The 5,000-nt window shown below is 51.3% G+C and overlaps 1 non-coding gene across 1 annotated transcript in view; it reads left to right on the forward strand.

The window, feature by feature from the left end:
• The first annotated feature begins 4,069 nt into the window (after positions 1-4,069).
• LOC126443784 (small subunit ribosomal RNA) overlaps positions 4,070-5,000 on the forward strand; it is a 1,909-nt gene continuing 978 nt past the window's right edge. The window contains exon 1 of the ribosomal RNA XR_007582177.1: positions 4,070-5,000. This exon is cut by the window's right edge and continues 978 nt beyond it. This is a non-coding gene — a ribosomal RNA (small subunit ribosomal RNA).

The raw sequence follows: 5,000 nt of genomic DNA on the forward strand, positions 1-5,000 counted from the left end.
CACACACAATATCTAACCACCAGCATGGAAGAACATCCGGTGCATCCTCTCCGCCACATTACACAATCCACACTATCATAACCAGACCGGGAGGTCCACCCAGAAAACAGAATATCCCACCCTTCCGACATCCGCCATTGCTCAGCTAAGCCACGAACACCCACACATGTCCTACACAGGGGTGCACCCAACATCACAATACTGCCTCCTGTCACAGTACACAAACAATGGCAGGAATGAAAGACACAGATCTGCCACAACCTTGGAATCGGAGCGCCGCCTGTCATGAGCCACAAGTGCATCCTGACGTGACAAATCGGATGATCCCGCAGGCATGCACTTACGATAATCACTATCAACGAACCTGCCGCCCCCTCCCCCCCCAAAATACACCTTTCCCTACAACGTGTACCTTAACCTAAGCTATATTGTACCTTAACCTAAGCGATATTGTACCTTAACCTAAGGTATATCGTACCTTAACCTAACCTACATTGCGCCTTCACCTAACCTACGTTGTACCTTAACCTAACCTACGTTGTACCTTAACCTAACCTACGTTGTACCTTAACCTAACCTACGTTGTACCTTAACCTAACCTACGTTGTACCTTAACCTAACCTACGTTGTACCTTAACCTAACCTACGTTGTACCTTAACCTAACCTACGTTGTACCTTAACCTAACCTACGTTGTACCTTAACCTAACCTACGTTGTGCCTTAACCTAACCTACGTTGTGCCTTAACCTAACCTACGTTGTGCCTTAACCTAACCTACGTTGTGCCTTAACCTAACCTACGTTGTGCCTTAACCTAACCTACGTTGTGCCTTAACCTAACCTACGTTGTGCCTTAACCTAACCTATGTTGTGCCTTAACCTAACCTATGTTGTGCCTTAACCTAACCTATGTTGTGCCTTAACCTAACCTATGTTGTGCCTTAACCTAACCTATGTTGTGCCTTAACCTAACCTATGTTGTGCCTTAACCTAACCTATGTTGTGCCTTAACCTAACCTATGTTGTGCCTTAACCTAACCTATGTTGTGCCTTAACCTAACCTATGTTGTGCCTTAACCTAACCTACGTTGTGCCTTAACCTAACCTACGTTGTGCCTTAACCTAACCTACGTTGTGCCTTAACCTAACCTACGTTGTGCCTTAACCTAACCTACGTTGTGCCTTAACCTAACCTACGTTGTGCCTTAACCTAACCTACGTTGTGCCTTAACCTAACCTACGTTGTGCCTTAACCTAACCTACGTTGTGCCTTAACCTAACCTACGTTGTGCCTTAACCTAACCTACGTTGTGCCTTAACCTAACCTACGTTGTGCCTTAACCTAACCTACGTTGTGCCTTAACCTAACCTACGTTGTGCCTTAACCTAACCTACGTTGTGCCTTAACCTAACCTATGTTGTGCCTTAACCTAACCTATGTTGTGCCTTAACCTAACCTATGTTGTGCCTTAACCTAACCTATGTTGTGCCTTAACCTAACCTATGTTGTGCCTTAACCTAACCTATGTTGTGCCTTAACCTAACCTATGTTGTGCCTTAACCTAACCTATGTTGTGCCTTAACCTAACCTATGTTGTGCCTTAACCTAACCTATGTTGTGCCTTAACCTAACCTACGTTGTGCCTTAACCTAACCTACGTTGTGCCTTAACCTAACCCATATTGTACCTTAACCTAACCCATATTGTACCTTAACCTAACCCATATTGTACCTTAACCTAACCCATATTGTACCTTAACCTAACCCATATTGTACCTTAACGTAACCTAATTTGTGCCTTAATGTAACCTAATTTGTGCCTTAACGTAACCTAATTTGTGCCTTAACGTAACCTAATTTGTGCCTTAACGTAACCTAATTTGTGCCTTAACGTAACCTAATTTGTGCCTTAACGTAACCTAATTTGTGCCTTAACGTAACCTAATTTGTGCCTTAACGTAACCTAATTTGTGCCTTAACGTAACCTAATTTGTGCCTTAACGTAACCTAATTTGTGCCTTAACGTAACCTAATTTGTGCCTTAACGTAACCTAATTTGTGCCTTAACGTAACCTAATTTGTGCCTTAACGTAACCTAATTTGTGCCTTAACGTAACCCATGTTGTGCCTTAACGTAACCCATGTTGTGCCTTAACGTAACCCAATTTGTGCCTTAACGTAACCCATGTTGTGCCTTAACCTAACCTATATTGTGCCTCAACCTAACCTATATTGCGCCTTAACCTGACGCACGTTGTCGCTGAACCTGCTCTGTAATTGTTATGCAACTCGTTAAATTAGTGTAGTGTTGCCTAACCGCAACCCTCGCAATATAGTTCGCTATTCGCACTGCCCGGTCCCCTGTGTATCGCGTCATGTTAAACACCTTGCAGGTGTTGCTGACTTTCCACATGCTCCTGCTATACACTGTAATGTGGATAGCAGCAGGACGTACATGCCCCCCCCCTTCCCCCCTGCCTTCGCAAGCTGGTCGTTGAGAAGTTTGCATGTTCAATGCCCTTCGCATGCCGACGTACTCAGCCTACGTTGTGGTACGGCCTGTCACCTGTCCGCCGATGTACGCAAAACCCACAAACTGTACTGCACATTGGTCCGTATGTACTGAATGATACATCGTGGCACATGTGTGACCGTACGACGACTGCGCCTAGCAACGGCAGACCATACAGTCCAAATATTGTGCACGCAGCTACGTGTCGTCTCCCTATAAGAGCTGGATTGCAGTGTGGTACGCCATTCAGACGTGTGGGAGGAACGGACGCCCTGGATGGCGATCAGCATGAGCAGTCTGTTGATGTAGTGGAGCGTGTATTCGGACGTAGTCGTCTCTTCTCACACACCGTGATAGCATGTTGCACCGCGTTCCACATCTGCGACATCCTGCAGAGGCCGGCTGACAGTCGTTCGCGCAATGGACACCGCATACGTACGGGGGCTACCTTCCACGTGTTCTCGAGGCGTGCACATGTTGTTGCGTCTATGTGGGCAGACGTAGTGTGTTGTGACACCTGACACAGGCATGCAATACTCGTTGCAAATGGCGATGGACGTCTACGTTTGCTGGTGACGTTACGCAAATGAACAACAGGTAACCCGTTGTGGTGCGGTTGTTCTCGCTAGAGGTGAATCAGTGTTGGCGACGATCGGTCGAGCTATTAACCGGTTGTTTCAGGGATACCCACCATGCCCACGAACGTGAAAGGGGACCCACCATGCCCACGAACGCGAAAGGGGATCTGGGTGTGAGGCGATACGCGGCGGTGGCTGGGTGGGACCGTCCCCGGCCGGTGAGGGGGGGCCGCCCGGCGTGCTGGCAGCGCGGTGCGTGGGCGCACGCGCTACAGCCGGCTGGTGGGGGCGGCCAGTGGCAGGCGCGCCGGCCGACGGACGCGGCAGGCGGCGCAGCTGCGCGCCGGCGCCCCCTGCTCGCGGCGCCTTGCGGCCAAAGTAGGTCCTCGCGGGCCCGGTGCGAAGCGCGGTGGCCATCTGCAGTGTGCTGGTCCGATTGAGGACTGTGTGCGCTGAGGATGCGCCGCCGCCCGGCGCTCGGCGCCGCGACGCCGTCTGCTGCTCGGTCGCCCCAGCGGTTCTCGCAGGTGGTTTGTATCGCAGCTGTGCGGACGTGTTGGCGCGTGCGCTGTGCTGGGAGAGTTCGCTTCGGCACCCAAGTGGGGCTTTTGTCCTTCTGTGGCGCTGGCGTTGGAGCTGCCGGTCACCGTAGGTGGCGCGTGTTGTCTCCCGCCGGCAATGCCACGACAGCACGCTCCCGGGCCTCTGTCGGCAGCGGCAAGCTCAGTTGGGAGCACGGGTGGTCGCACCTAAAGCGTCTACTCGCCTAACTCCGGGCGATTGCGCCTCTCTCGAACCCGACCAAGTACTTAGGACGGCGCTGCGCGCCGCCGGGACCTGAGAGGGTTTCGAGGTGTGTTGTGCAGGGGAGCTCAGCCTCCTCCTGTTTGCAGAATAATTGAGCGGACGCTTGCGTGTTCGCGCGGGCCCCCGGGACACACTCCCGGGCGGCCGGCTGCTCAGCTCTAGTTGACGCAGCTCCCTGGTTGATCCTGCCAGTAGTCATATGCTTGTCTCAAAGATTAAGCCATGCATGTCTCAGTACAAGCCGCATTAAGGTGAAACCGCGAATGGCTCATTAAATCAGTTATGGTTCCTTAGATCGTACCCACGTTACTTGGATAACTGTGGTAATTCTAGAGCTAATACATGCAAACAGAGTCCCGACCAGAGATGGAAGGGACGCTTTTATTAGATCAAAACCAATCGGTCGGCTCGTCCGGTCCGTTTGCCTTGGTGACTCTGAATAACTTTGGGCTGATCGCACGGTCCTCGTACCGGCGACGCATCTTTCAAATGTCTGCCTTATCAACTGTCGATGGTAGGTTCTGCGCCTACCATGGTTGTAACGGGTAACGGGGAATCAGGGTTCGATTCCGGAGAGGGAGCCTGAGAAACGGCTACCACATCCAAGGAAGGCAGCAGGCGCGCAAATTACCCACTCCCGGCACGGGGAGGTAGTGACGAAAAATAACGATACGGGACTCATCCGAGGCCCCGTAATCGGAATGAGTACACTTTAAATCCTTTAACGAGTATCTATTGGAGGGCAAGTCTGGTGCCAGCAGCCGCGGTAATTCCAGCTCCAATAGCGTATATTAAAGTTGTTGCGGTTAAAAAGCTCGTAGTTGGATTTGTGTCCCACGCTGTTGGTTCACCGCCCGTCGGTGTTTAACTGGCATGTATCGTGGGACGTCCTGCGGGTGGGGCGAGCCGAAGGCGTGCGACCGCCTCGTGCGTGCTCGTGCGTCCCGAGGCGGACCCCGTTGAAATCCTACCAGGGTGCTCTTTATTGAGTGTCTCGGTGGGCCGGCACGTTTACTTTGAACAAATTAGAGTGCTTAAAGCAGGCAAGCCCGCCTGAATACTGTGTGCATGGAATAATGGAATAGGACCTCGGTTCTATTTTG

Source organism: Schistocerca serialis, unplaced genomic scaffold (assembly GCF_023864345.2).
Source record: "Schistocerca serialis cubense isolate TAMUIC-IGC-003099 unplaced genomic scaffold, iqSchSeri2.2 HiC_scaffold_185, whole genome shotgun sequence".
NCBI classification, from domain to species: Eukaryota; Metazoa; Arthropoda; class Insecta; order Orthoptera; family Acrididae; genus Schistocerca; species Schistocerca serialis.